The 16202-nt window shown below is 38.0% G+C and overlaps 1 non-coding gene across 1 annotated transcript; it reads right to left on the reverse strand.

Moving 5' to 3' along the window:
* Nucleotides 1-15723: 15723 nt before the first annotated feature.
* On the reverse strand, nt 15724-15826 carry LOC143662813 (U6 spliceosomal RNA). The gene has a single exon (XR_013165588.1). It is a non-coding gene; the product is annotated as a U6 spliceosomal RNA (small nuclear RNA).
* Nucleotides 15827-16202: the final 376 nt, after the last annotated feature.

The following is a 16202-nucleotide window of genomic DNA, read 5'->3' on the forward strand; positions in this document are numbered from 1 at the left end:
TGTCATGTAAAAATTACTCGGGAATGCTTTTAAAAACCTTAGATTCCTGAACTCCACCCAAAGCACACCAAATCAGAATCAGCAGAGGTGAGGACAAGCAATCCCTTTTTTTTTTTTTTCAAGTTTCCTATCTGATTCTTTTGCACACTAAAATCTGAAGATGAGTGTGTTAAGGAGAAGGAAGTGTAAAAAGGGACAAGGACATCTCAGGCTGGATTATTGGTGTCTGAATAATGAAGATGAAATGCTGGCATAACACGTACGCATTTTTCCTTTTTATTTGAATTTTTTTTTTACTTTGTATGAACAGCTGATATTCTGTGAAATACTTAAGAATTCCAACTACTGCATAATTAATGATAAAGGGATAAGTGCAGAAAAGGAAAATATTTACAGAGGAGAAAATGGGCAAGATGTACATTTCCACAGAAGAAAACAAAGCTGTTAGTAAAATTGATAAAAAAGACAGATTGAAGGCAAAGGACAACATATAACATATATTTCTTATTATAGATTTATTTTCTTGCCTGAAAAATCCTGAAACTGAGGTCATTTCCATCTTATTTCTCCCCATCTGCTTACATTGATTTAGTTAAATGTATATATAAAAATGAAACAAGAGTTTTCCCCAAAGTACAAACCCTAAATTTTATTCAAATTAATTGGATAAGAACTTTAAAACCTTCAACATTTGGGTTGAAATGCCCTCCATTTGTCATTTTGTGAAATTGTTCTAATCAAGTAATCTCATATTTGGGAGGATTTCCTTCTATCTCAATTTTCCTTTGCCTAAATATTAAGAAGTTATTATATCATTCTTGTCAGCACTTTCCAAATATTTTTGCCCAAGAAAAACAAAAACAACTATGCTTTCAATTTTTGATATGTGAGAAAATAGTTTATGTAAAGCCAATGTGAAACACTAAATAATTCATATAGCCTATTGGTAATTGGCAATATGAGATGGGGACTATATAAATGAAATGCATCTCTTTGCTATCATTTACCCCATGTAATATATTTTATAGACACTAATGATACACACACAGTAAAGTTTAATGATGTTTTGAATGTTGATTATACATAAAAGATGCTTCACGTCATACGGATATTCCAAAAGCGATCACACAGCAAGCTATTTGTTGAAATAAACATTACAGGATGGCTTAAGGTCAATTTAATTAAATATATATGGAGATCTTTTTGTAGTTACATGTATCTAGTTATTGCTCAGTCATTTAAAATCTGTTTACTTCTGAAATAATCCGTTCTGGGGACAATAATAAAATGGAGTGTCACCAATTAGTGCAACTTTCTCAAAGTTAATTAACCTTTGATTCAATCAAAGGACAAACAAGTAAGTATCCATTTATCAGGGGGTGGAGGGACGGTTGCTGATTTCCCATCAACTCTGTCAGGATTGAGGATCTTCCAAGCAAGTGCTTAGACAAGGTAGAAAATCTCTTCAAAGAGAGAGAAGGAGTCAGTTCATTAGAGTAAAAGTGGGCAACATTGGTTAATTAATGAAGTTACACTTTAAAAACCATATTTTCTTAAATACCTCAGTCTATCCTACAGCACTTTTATACTGTATTTAGCATCTAGGAAGAGTTTTTGTTACCGGCAGAATTCTCACTATTGTTACATGGAAAAGTAAATCAAGAATAGATAAGACAACAGACATTTCAGAAAAAGGCAGTTCATTATACTTCATCCATTTTATTTATCCATCTGGTCTATGGTAAATCATAACCTTGTGAAATTAAGATTGTCAGCTCTCAGTTTAAACGACAAAGAAAATATCCATTTTTAATCAGTGACAGTGAATGAAACTGCTTCATTGAACTGATCTGGGCAGGTTGCTTAAAATACTTGGGGTATTGTCATCCAGCTGCAGTTTTAGTCATAAACTGAATAGGAAGTGGGATCTCAAAAGCTTTCCACCAGATGGGAGATTTTATTTTTTCCTGGCAACCAGATGCCACCAACTTCTCTCTCTGACTGGCCTGTTTACTTGTTTCACATTGAGAGACCGCTGTTGCTGTAGAGCATGTTTACTGAGAATTTCAACTCCCAGTTGGACAAAGAGATTCTCGCTTAGTAACAGCTAATTAACACAAAACCAACATTCTTTTGTGATTTGAAATAACTATTCAATGGACTCTGCTTTCCCTGTTTTATTAGCAAACTACCCTCTGTTTTGTAAGTGTTGGTGGTAAATGTAGGGAGATGCTGGATGCCTCACCAAATGGTGTTTACTTGCCTGGCTCTGGGAACTGGTCTTAGGGACAGCCCAGGATGTGATCTCAGAATGGGGAGCACTGAAAAAAACCCATCTATCCAAGCAGCACCAAACCTAGGATCCTGAAGATCTGGTAGAGTCCTTATCAGAAGTACTAGATATCTAATCAATTAAATTGTAGGAGGGATTGATAACAGGATTAATCTGAGACAAGTTCTTCCTAAAAGGGGTTCTGGAATCAGAGTGCTCCAGTCTTCTCCCAGAAGAACTCTAGATGAGGCATTCAAAAATTTGAACAGCAACTCTACCCTTCCCCCACTAACTAAATCTTATGTAGAACCCCATTACATAAGGCAGATCAAGCAGAATACTTGGAAGGGATCTGGAACCCCAATTTGTTAGCACTTCTCAGTGTTCTCTGCAGCGGCTCCCCAATACTCTTGGCCCTCAAATGTGCCAACACTCAACCAGAATCATTTCAGAAAGGTGTCAGATGGTCCCTGTTGCACTACACACAGTACAAGGAAGGCTGGAGTGCCTGCCAGTCATCAAACAACATATCCGATGTTCATCGTCCCGACGAGAAGAAGGCCACCTAACTTCTCTCCACCTCAGGGTCCATTTATGAGATTGATGCCTTGTTAAATGTACAATGTTACTGTACAGATCCACACATCACATACAATCTCAGAAAATAAAAGCCCATACCAGGAAGTTAGATAGTAGGCATATATTGGCTTCCTTACACTTTCCTCTCACTACTTATGTACTTTCAAATGCAGGGGACATGAAGCTTAATCATCTGTGACAAATTTTAATACTTTTGTATGACAAGTGTTCTACCATCAAAAACCAGGTAAAAAGTGGTCACAGCCTTGCCAGTTGGTAAATCAGCTCACACAGAAACTACTGGGAGAAGGCTTTGAAGCATCCACATCTAGGTTTGTATCGCAGTTTTGTCACTCATCTGAAAGTTATTAAACTTCTCTAAACTTTGGCTACTCATGTAGCAGTGGGGGGACTATAAATAGTCCCACATCACAGGGCTGATAGGAGGATTGCATTACTGGAGTACGTGAAGCCCTTAGCATAGTATCTAACACATGTTAAGTACTAATAAATACTTGCTATTTTAATTATTACTAAAATTGTCATTATTGGTAATTCGTTCCTAGTATTAATTTACAGGCTAGATAACTGTAGTGGTTTCCTGTTGCTGTTGTAACAAATTACCACAAGTTTAGTGGCTTAAAACCATGCAACTTTATTCTCTGACCTTTTTGGAAGTCAGAAGAACAAAATCAGTCCGTCTGAGCTAAAGTCAAGCTGTCAAAAGGGCTGGTTCTATCTGGAAGCTCTAGGGGAAAATACATTTCTTTGTTTTTCCTAGCTATTAGAGGATTCTTGCATTTCTTGCCTGGTGGTCCCTTTCTTGATCTTCAAAGCTGGAGCATAACATCTTCTAGCCAACCTCACTTCTCTTCTCTTCTCTTCTGTTTCCACTGTAATTTTGCCTTCTCTGTCTTTGGCTTTCTTGCCTCCCTCTTAAAAGTATGCTTGTAATTACATTGGACCCACTCAGATAATCTAGAATAATCTCTCCATCTCACAATCCTCAATTAAATTACATCTGCAAAATCTCTTTTTTGCCATGAAAAGTAATATATTCCCAGGTTTCCAGGATTAGGATGTGGGCATTTTTGGTGGGCCATTTTTTAGTCTACCACAATAACTGAGACCCAGGGGGCTTAAATGACTGGCACAAAATCACACAACCTATCAGTTAGGTGACTCATATCTCAGAGCTCCCAGTTAAGAATTTGTTCTCTTTTAACATTATGTCTCTCATTGCAGATCTATTCTTGTTTCATTTTTTTAAACAGTTTACTAGACTCTTATTTGTTATTTTAATTAACACAAGTAATACATAGGTATAATTTTATTACAGAGCAAAATGTGGAAGTCCTCTCCCCGCTTCTTTCTTCCCCAAATGTAACCACACGCAATAGATCCATTGTCCGCCTTGTACATTTACATAATACTTACATTTTACAGAAATGTACATAAATGCTCAATTGCCTTTTTTGGTCTTTTATTTTTTATATAAGAAAGATAGTACCATAAATATTCCTGCACCTTTACTTTTTCCACTTAGCAATGCCATTTTTTAAGGGGAATGTAGACTACCACTGAGTGGATGCAGATTTTTTCTTTGATCCCCTTAAGATTTCTACTCTTTGCACTTTCACCATGGCACTGGTATGAACAGATGCTTTTATGCACTTGTGAATGTATTTATAATAGCAGATTTTTAGAAGGGGAATATTTCAGTTCTGAAGTCTAGTGTTCTAAAAGTATTCATTTTACATTCCCACTAATGGTGCCTAAAAATCCTCATATCACCATGTTTCCAATTATACTTGATATTATAGTATTTTGTCCCAGTTTAATAGTAGGGAAAGTATACTTTATTATGGTTTTAATTTGGGTTATTCTGATTAATAACATTGAAGCTTTTTATGCTTCTTTAAAAGACCATAAAAATATAGGTGTTCAATGAAACCTTACTATTCTGGCCAAATAATAAGCCACATGACATTCCCCTCTGGCCTGATGCCACATTATATAGTGTTTTCATCTCTAGATCATCAATCTCTCAGTAAGAGAAGAATTGATTGATTATTTGTTATGCTTCTATTTATTATATACAATTATTTTGCTCACCATCTTCCCTTAACCCAGTCTCTTTTGTTAAACAGGTTTGCGGCATCTGAGCCCACTTTTCCATTGTAATTGCTATCACTGTGGTTTTTATTTTCCCATTATTTTCCTGCTGGTTTGGATTTCTTGCTGATAATTTAAAAAGTAATTAAGGCAGTCTACAACACTATGAAAAAATCTATAATGCCTAAGGTCTCCCAAGTTTGTCTGTTTATATATGAACTAACATTAGGCTGAAACTAGTTTATCAATCTACCTTGGTCCTTTAGGTGATCAATGATCACTTTTAACACCTTTGGAACCAAGCTGCTCCAAAGAATGATAAAAAAAGACACCTAATTTGCACTTGCTTAATGTTGGCCGAAAAGCAGCAGAACCTGGTGTCCTTTCTCGTCCAGTTTCTGTCGGATGTGGTCATTTGGAAGCTGAGCTGCATCAATTGTGGGAACCTGTATGTATCCTTTGATGATGATCATGTTGTCAAGATTCAATTATGCTTCTCGGGTAAAGCAAGAAACGGCGATTAGAACCTGAATTATTTTGGAGCCTCAAGTTTTTGACTCCTGAAGCAAGTTTCTACTTACATTATGTTGTGTAAAGACTGTATACTATTATTTGACAAGTGAACTTCTTATTATGCCAGAAAAAGCAAATGATGAATTATATATTGGACTCTTGTATACGCTGATGATTCGAACTGAGAAAGTTTAGGTGACCATGTGGTTAATGTCTGAGTTGCCCTATGAAATGGCAAGAACACACCATTTAGAATGTGGGGTGGATATTTCAGGCAGAGTGGTCAGCAAGGGAAAAGCCCCGTGCCAGAACGAGGATACTTTTCAAGAAACAAACAAAGTCCAGATATGAACAGCACATAATAAGCATATCTGAGAGTAATATAAGATGAGGATGGCAAGATTAGCCAGACAAGATTATACAGAGGTCCCATTCCATGGCAAGGAATCCCAATTTTACGGTAAGTGCAGTTTTCAGGAAAGGAGAAATGTGAGTCCATCAGCCTTTTGAAAGGATGGCAATGCCTACTGTGTGGAGAGTGGACCATTGGGATTGGATCAGAAGCAAGAAGACAAGAAGTTGTGGGCAGCATGCAGGAAAGAGCTAATGACAGGTGGATTCAGGTGACAGCAGTGGAGCTAGGAGGACATGGAGTTAGTCTAGAGAAGTATTGGAGGACAAGTTGATAGGGTTTCACTGGTTTTGGTGGGTGAGGAAAATTAAAGATGGCTCCTGGAATTTGGCTTAAATGACTGATCTGCATGGACAGTGTTGCCATTTATGGAAATGCCATTTACAAGACTATTAACAAAGAATTAGACTTTGAACTGCATTGTGCATGTTAATTTTGAGCTGCCTATCAGTTGGAGCTATCAATTAAGTTATTAATAGTTAAGACCAGTGCTTCTTGGAGAAATCTGGACTAGAGATTAACAGTTTATAAATAGTACTCAAAGCCATAGCAAGAAATGAAATTGAAATCAGAAAGAGAAATGAACAGAAGTTGAAAAGAGATGGAGATACAGGATAAAACCCTGAGGAATTCCAGTGCTTTTAGAGTTCTATTAGTAGGGGATGAGCAAGTGAAATAACAGATAAAAGGAGTAAAAAGAAATGGCCAAGTGAAAAATAAGAAAAAATGTTCACAGAGTTTGAGTCAAGATTGAAGAATGAGAGAGAGAACAAGAGTAGCAGAGATGAATACTGAGAAGCACTCATTTGAATTAGCCACAGACAGGTTTTTGTGATCTTGACAAGAGCAGTTTTAATTGATTGATGAGGATAAACTTCCAGTCAGTGGAACTTTGGAGTCAGTGAGAGAGTAATTGGGAAGTGAAGAAATAGCAAAAGTGTATATAGAAAATTTTTCCATAAAATTTTCATCAGGAAAAGAAGTAGAGAATTAGAGTATTAGACAGAAAAGGATGTAGAGTAAAGGAAGGTATTTTTTAATGGGGGAAACTTTGGAGTGTGTGTATATAGTTCTGGCAATGATCCAATAGAAAGAGGTTTGTATATTTGGTCATGAAAATATGTGGTTTATACCTTTATGAGGCCTTCAATATCTCGGTGGAATATGATGAAAGGTTATTAATTAAAAGTGGAAAAGAAGTAAAGGAGGGCAGGGAATGTGAGAGTTAGGAAGGGGTGTGAAATGTTTTTGCTGAGAGTAGATGGGACAGACTGAGTCATGTTCTCTGGAGTTTGGGGTTGGGGGGGAATGTTCTTAATTCCATTCTACTGTTAATAGACATTTTGAAGATGTTATTTTTAGTTAAGGTGTGGCCAACAGACTCAGAATGGGTCTTAAGCCTATCACTGGAGGCCTGATAAAGAGAAAGCCACAGAAAGAAGCTATAAGCCAGAAGGCAAAAGTCATGGGAACCTGGACGAGAACGAGGGACTATCAACCACGTGACAGAAAAGCAAGAAACCCAAGGATTAATGGCCAGGCTATCAACCCTAAGAGAAAACACACCTTGATGAATTCATGAGCAGATAAATTCCTGAAATCTTGAGCTGATAAATTCCTGTTATTTAAGCCAAAATCAGTCTGTGGTATTTGCCACAGCTGGAAAACTAAAGGCAGTGACTAAGGACTTTTACCTGAAGAAATAGCATAGGGTTTCCAGGCAGTTCAAGATCATGAATGCCCATACCTATTGAGACTTTTCTCACAAAACTTTACTCATGGATGCAGGCACAAAGAAGGTAAAAGTTTATATTTGGTTTGTGGATTTTCTGGGGGAGTATAATGGAAGCATAAAAGGGTTGCAGTTTGATGCAAAGAAATTATTATGTTTATATTGAAGCTGGATTATGAGGAAATAGGGTCTAGAGTAATTGGCAGGTTTAAAGCATTGGGGCTCTTAAAGAGGTGGAAGTATTGCTTCTGTAAGACTATTTAAGTAAACAAGCAGTAGACCAGAACATTTGTGTCTTGTGGTAAAATTTCAGGTGATACCTGGTCCCAGGGGCAACTGAGAGAATGTCTGAGGTACAGTGGAGGAAATAGATGCAGGAGATACTCAGCCATTCAACAAATATTTATTGAATATTTGTTGAATTTTTCCCATTTGCCAGACACTGCTTTAAGCTATCAATTTACAATGAACAAAATAGACAAGAAATCCCTGCCAAGATGATTTATGCTCTCTACTGGATAAGAGCGATAATAAGCGAAAACAGATATAATAAAATGTCAGGTATGATACTGGCAGGGAATGGGAATGGAAAAGTGGCCAGTGGGCTGGTTGGGTAGGAGCCTCATCAGTCATGACAAAGTTTGTTTTCCTTAGTGTGGTGGGAGTTCACTGGCCGATTTTGAGAAGTGGGAGGGGAGGGGAGTAAAAGTGGGAGAGTGATATGATCAGATTTACATTTTTAAAAGAATGATCTAGGAGAATACACCTCTTGTGGATGAAAGAAGAGACCTGTTGAGAAGGTTCTGCAGTGGTACAGGCAAGAGATAAAGGTCTGTAGACTGGGGCAATTGTGGTGGAGGTGAGGAGAAGGAGTTGAACTGAGGATATATTTTGAAGGCAGAATGCATGCATTCTCAGGATCTTGCATGGCAGCCTTTGAGAAGTAGTCCCTGGTGATCTGCTCAGCTCATTCAGCTCCTAGTGACCCTTCTGCACACTCACTTAGCAAGCTCAAAATTCAAATTTTGCAACTCTCTTCACATTTGCGATCATACTTAATCATTACAGCAGCTCTATGTGGTAGGTTTCATTAACTATCTTGCAAATTACTATACATCATGGGCCTTGTAGCTTGTTTGAGAAGAGTTAAATTAAATTTACAGTTATCAAAGGAATACTGTATGCATTTACTAGTATTTGTCTTTGGTGGTTTGATTTAATTGTAGCCTGGGTTGAATTCTGTCTATTTTGAGAAATTCGCAAGAGAGTACACACATTTTTGGTTCAAAGTCAGAACCATCTCTTCAGTTTTATTTCATGAGAAATTAAAGAGATACATTTGGCTCTCTGTAAAACCTCACAAAATGTTTTTTTTATGCACACAAAGATGCTGCTTTTGTTTCACAGTTAAGTATTTTCGGGTCACACAGTTCTTAGGTTTGTTCCCAGACTGTAGAATCTATCAAAATAATAAGAGCTGCAGTTGAACGAAGTAAACCTGATTTGAAATTATTTTTACTTTTGGAATATCCTTCTGCATGTAACACAATAAACCATTAAAGTTTGGCACAAAGCAGTGCCTGTCACTGGCTTGCATCCCTGCTTTCCCAAGCATTAGCTCGTTTTCTGGCTGTGCCACTAGAACAATTAAGAGCATCCTGAGAGATTAATCAAAATGGTGTTGGAATAAGATCAGGGGATCAAGGAGCTGAGAAATCAAGACACAAAGGTCCATTCTTGCAAATATTAAAATTATTTAAAATCCTGCCAGGGAAGGTGTGATGAGGAGATCCTGGTCCTTGAATCACCAATAAAGGAGGCAAATTAACAAGGAGGCCAGCAGACGCCAGTGATGATGACAGAGAAAAACGTTAAACCCTAATGGCACAGATCTCAAAGTAACAGAGTAAGGGGGGGGGAAGGGTGGGTGTGAGGGTAATGATACGGAAGTGCCTGGTAAAGAAGGAAGCTGCACACCTCATCAGGTGTGAGGCTTACAGTACCTGTGAAAATAAATGCCTTTGGTTTGAGAGTTTGTCTCTGCATGGCTGTATTGAGTTGAGATCAGGAGGTAGAAGGACTTTCAGAGCAAAAACACTGAGGGGATAGACAAGCGTGCTGCAGAAGAAAGAAGAATTTCGGAGGACAAAGTGTGAAGTTTATAGCACCCTCATTTGCCACACTCAGGTAAACTGAAGCTCAGAAATGATCATTTGTCCACAGTCACAGGGCTTCCAAGTGGCACCAGAATTTGGCTCCTTACCCAATTTTATAACTCTAAAGCTCATATGCTTTACAGGGCTGCAAAACTAGCTCTCTGTAACACTAGAGAAATGCTGTTATTTAATTTGCATTAGCGAACAAAGAATTGCAACACAGGCCCTTTAACAATGCTTTTGATGGAATATAGAGATGAATTCTCTACCCCTTATTAGTGGTCTCAGTGTCCTATGGCTATAGTGACTGCTTCTCTAAGAAATACATCCAAATGCTGCTCAGGCTGTCTGTCCTTTGATAGTCTTCAGTGCCTGCATTAAAACAGGTTTAAAGAAAAGCAAGAAAAAGTCTACATGGTTGGTAAACAATGTTTATTAACAATATTTTTAAGGGCCAGCAATGCACCCAGGTATGAAAAGATTCTGTGTAAAGCCATGAAAAACACAGCCTTATAACAATGGTCTTTTTTGTTGTTGTTTTAAAATTTTTCTCTTATTTGCCTTTAAAATTATTTTAATGTTACCACCAGAGTATAAAATTTAAATTTTGCATTATTTAAAAAAATGTTTATCTGGTCAAAATGTAGTTGATAGAGTGGGTAGGGTTGCCTTAGCAACGATTATCCAGAAAGATAAATAGAAATCTCACTGAACTTTGGGGCAAAGGTTTTTCAATGGTCAGAATACAAATTATCATAGAAAATACAGCTTTGACCTCTTTCTCCAACTATTTGAAAAAAAAAGAAAGAATTTACATAGTAGTTCCATTTTTTAAGTAACTTTTATATTTCTGATTAAAGAAATAATGATTAGCAAAGCAGAGAAAGCCAGTGAAAACTTAAGTGTATGCAGACAGGGATAATGATAAAGCTGGGTTTACACCAATGGATCCCAAAACATTTTGAGATTTGGATGCATCCAATGGCATGTGAGGTAGGCTGAGTCTGGGATTGAAAATCCTGGCTGGGCTAACTGTGTACCGTGAAATGGAATTTTTTCAATTCTGCTGAAAAAACAGCCAGGTGACTCTCCTTCCCTGAGCAAGTAAGGGACAGAGGTCTATTCTCTAGAAAACCTGAAATCAACGTACTTAGAGAGTGCAGGCGAAGTTTATTGAAAATATAAATAACCAACCCATCTCTCATTTCTACTCAGAGAACAATCATCATTAAGAATATGCCCTTTCACTCATCCAAGAAAGAAAATGGAAACTAATTTTCTGGAGAAACTTGATTGCTCTATAAAAAAGATATTTCTCCCATTTGTGATCTTCTGACAATTGGGGTCTCCTAAGGAAAAAGGTGGCTGATCACTTCACAATGCTACTAAATCACTTTGCAATGTTACAAGGAGGCTTGGGCTGCACCCAGATCTGCCTGGGGGAACTTCAGTGCCTCACCCAAACACGGGTTGAAAGGTAAGGGTCCTAAGAAATTTTGAAAAACATCTAAAATCAAAGCTAAGGCCCAAAATAAACAGGGAAAAAATGACTTGAAAGAAGAAAATAGCACAAGAAAACAGAGAGCAAATGTTATATTAAAAACATATTAACATGCTTAGCTTGATAAGAAAGAAGAATGAATCTATGAAATGAGAATAAGATGTGAGAAAAAATTAAAAGCACTTATGGAAATTAAAATAATGAGTGAACTTTAAAAAAATAGAATAAGACATTAGAAGAAAAGCCAATACTATCCTCTTGAAATCAGAACAAAAACACAAAGAAAAGGATAACAAGGAAAAAAAGATGAATAAAATTAAACATTTTTGCAGAAAGTCCCGCATCCCTATAATGGGAGTTCAGTAAAAAGAACAGGAAGAAATGGAGGGAATACAATTTTTAATGAAGTAATGAAACAAACTATTCCATAATAGAAAGAGGGTTTTTCCAAATTTTAAAGGTCACTGTGTGCTCAGATCAGGAATGAGAAAAGACATTCACCAAAACAGATCATCTTGAGGTTTTATTTTATTTTTATTTATTTATTTATTTTAACGTGGGCAGGCACCGGGAATCGAACCCGGGTCCTCGGGCATGGCAGGCAAGCACTTTTACCTGCTGAGCCACTGTGGCCCACCCTCATCTTGAGGTTTTAGAAAAAAGAAAGTAAAAAGGAAGTTCAGGAGTCCAGGGAAGATGGTGGTGGGATAGGGGAAGCCCTGGTTGCAAAAGCTGAGGAACTGAGAAGCAGAGAATGTGGAAGCCTAAAGTAGCCTGGAGCCCACAGGAGTGCATGGATAGGGAGACAGGGACTAGGAAGTAATCCAAGTCACGTTCCTTGAACACGTTACCCTCAACAGTACAGGCCTGCAACCCGTGACTCACCCCACATGACACACACCTGAACCCCATCACCTGCCCCACTCCCCACGTACCAAGTGCCCCCGCCCCACCAACCACTAACCAACCCGCAGAACATGTACCCACCCCACCACCCCACCCCAAGTGCAGTCCAACCCACCTATCCTGTCCCCTTCCTGAGAACTACTTCCCCCTCCCTGGTCCCTGCAGGCTGTTGCCAGTGCATAAAAGCTGCTGGTACTTACCTCCATACCCAGGCTACACCTGCCCGCAGCCCATACAATCGCACAGCCTCACCCCACCCCTCAAACTCTGCACATAGGTACATCGATTTATGACACTCCCAGACCCGTATGTACTCATGGCCCCCAGTCATGCCCCCCAGCTCTGGGAAAGCACTGACCTACGCAACTGGGTCACATCTGCCCCCAACCAATGCAGGCATAACTCCGACCCACTGACATAGCTCTGTGCATGCACACAAAGGGTCCCGCCCCCCATACCAGCACACACCAGGGTTATGCGCCCCAGACGCATGCACCTGCACAGCTACATTCTGCCTGGCCACTGGGCGCCCACATTCACAGTTACCAGTGTAGCATCCCCAACCTGTGCCTGTACCTGCACTGCAACACATCACTGCACTGTTATGCCTCACCACCTACCCTGCATCCTGCTACACATCCATCCTGCAAACACAAGGCTTTAGACTACTGAAGGGTATAAACTTCCAAAGTAAATCAGTCAAGATATTTACATGCAATGAAAAAAAACAGAAGATCACTAAGCATATCACAATGAAGACAGATATAGTCCAGCCTAACAACCAAATTAAAACATCAGAAGAGACAGAGACACCGGAACAACTAATCAAAGATGTCCACAGAAGTCTACTTAATAAAATAAGTGGGATGGCTAATGACATAAAGGAGATCAAGAAGACAGTAAAAGAGCGTGAAGAGGAATTTGAAAGAAAAAATAAAAAAATAGCAGATATCACGGCGATTAAAGATTCTGTTGACCAAATAAAAATCACTCTAGAGACACACAACAGCAGACTTGAAGCAGCAGAAGAAAGAATAAGTGAACTAGAGGACAGGATAACTAATTTCAAATATTCACAACAGCAAATGGCAAAAAAAAAAGAAGAAAAACTTGAATAGGCTCTCAGGGAAATGATGGAAAAAACGAAGAGCACAGATAAAAATCATTGGTGTCCCAGAAGGAGAAGAGAGGAGTAAAGGGCTAGGAAGAGTAATTGAGGATATAATGGGGGGAAACTTCCCAATCCTTATAAAGGACATAAATGTACAAGTCAAAGAAGTTCAATGAACTCCAAACAGAATAAACTCAAATAAGTCTTACCCAAGACACATACTAAACAGTCTGTCAAATGTTGAAGAGAAGCAGAAAATTTTGAAAGTGGCAAGAGAAAAACAATCTATTACATACAAAGGAAACCACATAAGACTGAGTTCAGACTACTCAATTGGCACCATGGAGGTGAGAAGGCAGTGGTATGATATACTTAAGATCCTGAAAAAGAAAGATTTCCTGCCAAGAATTCTGTACCCAGCCATATTGTTCTTCAAAACGGAAGGAGAGATTAAATTTTCATAGACAAATCTTGAAAGAATGTGTCAACAAGAGACCAGCCCTAGAAGAAATACTAAAGGGAGCTCTGACAGTAAGAAAGAAAAGAAAAAAAAAGTCAGGAGAAGGAGGTCTGGAGGAGGGCACAGAAATGAAAAGTACCAGTAAGGGTAACTTAAAGGATAAAAAGGGAAAGAGGGAAAGAATATATAGATCTGACAAATAAAAAAGATAAGATGGTAGATTCAAGAGACATCTTTTCAGCAATAACTCTGAATGTTAATGAACTAAACTTACCAATTAAAAGATACAGATTGGCAGAATGGATTAAGAAATATAATCAAGATATATGCTGCTTACAAGAAACTCATCTTAGACACAAGGATACAAATAGATTGAAAGTGAAAGGATGGAAAAATATGTTCCACGTAAGTTGTAACCAAAAGAAAGCAGGAGTAGCTTTACTAATATCAGACAAAATAGACTTTAAATGTAAAGACATCATAAAAGACAAAGAAGGACACCATATATACTAATTAAAGGGACAATTCACCAAGAAGAAATAACAAACATACATGTTTATGCTCCCAATTAAGGAGCTCCAAAGTACATGAGACAGACATTGGTAAAACAGAAGGGAGCAATAGATGTTTCAACAATAATAGTAGGAGACTTCAACACACCACTCTCCTCTATAGATAGAACAACCAAGGAGAAAGAAGAACAAGTTGGAGGATCAACACTTCCTGACTTTAAAACCCATTATAAAGCCACAGTGGTCAAAACAGCATGGTACTGCCACAAAGATAGATGCATTGACCAATGGAATCAAACTGAGAGTACAGAAGGCCCTCTCTACACTGATTTTTTACAAGGCCCTCAAATGGTCAACTGACTTTTTACAAGACCCTGAAATCCTCTGAACTGGGACAAAATAGTCTTTTCAATAAATGGGTATGGAAGAACTGGATATCAATAGCCAAAAGAATGAAAGAGGACCCTTACCTTATATCCCATACAAAAATTAACTCAAAGTGGATCAAACATCTAAATATGAGAACTAGCACCATTAAGCTTCTGGAAGAATATGTATGGAAACATCTTCAAGACCTAGTAATAAGAGGTAGCTTCCTAAACTTTACACCTAAAGAATAAGGAACAACAGAAAAAAATAGATAAATGGGGACTCCTCCAAATCAGATGCTTCTCTACCTCAAAAGACTTTGTCAAAAAGGTGAAGAGGCAGCCAACTCAATGGGAGAAAATATTCCAAAATCACATATCAGACAAAGGTATGACATCCTGCATGTACAAAGAAAGCTTACAACGCAACAACAAAAGAACAAACAACCAAATTATAAAATGGGCTGATGACATGACTAAGCATTTTTTCTAAAGAGAATATACATATAGCTCAAAAGCACATGAGGAGATGTTCGTTTACATGGCTATAAGGGAAATGCAGAGCAAGACTACAATGCGATACCACCTCACACCTATAAGAATGGCTGCTACTAAACAAACAGGAAACTATAAATGTTGGAGAGGATTTTGGAGAAACTGGGACACTTATGCACTGCTGGTGGGAATGTACAATGGTACAGCCACTTCGGAAGACAGGTGGTTCCTTAAGAAACTAAATATCGAGTTGCCCTATGACCCAGCAATAACACTACTTGGTATATACCCAGAAGAGCTGAAAGCAATGACATGAACAGACATTTGCACACCGATGTTCATAGCAGCATTATTCACAATTGCCAAAAGATGGAAACAAATCAAATGCTCATCAACAGACAAGAGGATTAACAAAATGTGGTATATACATAGGATGGAATATTATGCAGCAGTTAAGATGAAATGGCATGACATGACACGATGGATGAGCCTTGAGGACATAATGCTGAGTGAAATAAGCCAGACACAAAAGGATAGATACTGTATGATTTCACTTTTAAAATTATTTATCATGCTTTTAATACAAATTAAAAAAAAATGAAACACTTCAAAATTTGCATGTCATCCTTGTGCAGGGGCCATGCTAATCTCTGTATCATTACAATTTTAGTATATGTAAAGTGAGCACTTTTATGATCATGATAAAGATAAAATCTGAGGCTTATAATACAGAATATAGGGGACTTAGAGATATATAGAAGGTAGAGATGGGTGAATGGTTAGCTAATGGGATTGAACTCCCATGTAAGGGAATAGATAGAAGTGAAGGCAGTTCTCTAGTGGGTCTATAAGATGAACAAGATTGAAAGCAGTTGTATAGCCCTATGTGTTCCACTGTTTAACACTAGAAATATAAATTAATTCTCGACAAAACTACTTCAAAGGTATGATTCATGTACAAAGACTGTTTAAGTCCAGGGTACATGAGGAAAACTGCTATCGCATCCTATGGGCTATGTTTAAAAGGAAACTACCACAGCAACAGCAGAGGTAAATAATGGGGGTGGGGA

Source organism: Tamandua tetradactyla, chromosome 18, assembly GCF_023851605.1.
Source record: "Tamandua tetradactyla isolate mTamTet1 chromosome 18, mTamTet1.pri, whole genome shotgun sequence".
Classification (NCBI taxonomy): domain Eukaryota; kingdom Metazoa; phylum Chordata; class Mammalia; order Pilosa; family Myrmecophagidae; genus Tamandua; species Tamandua tetradactyla.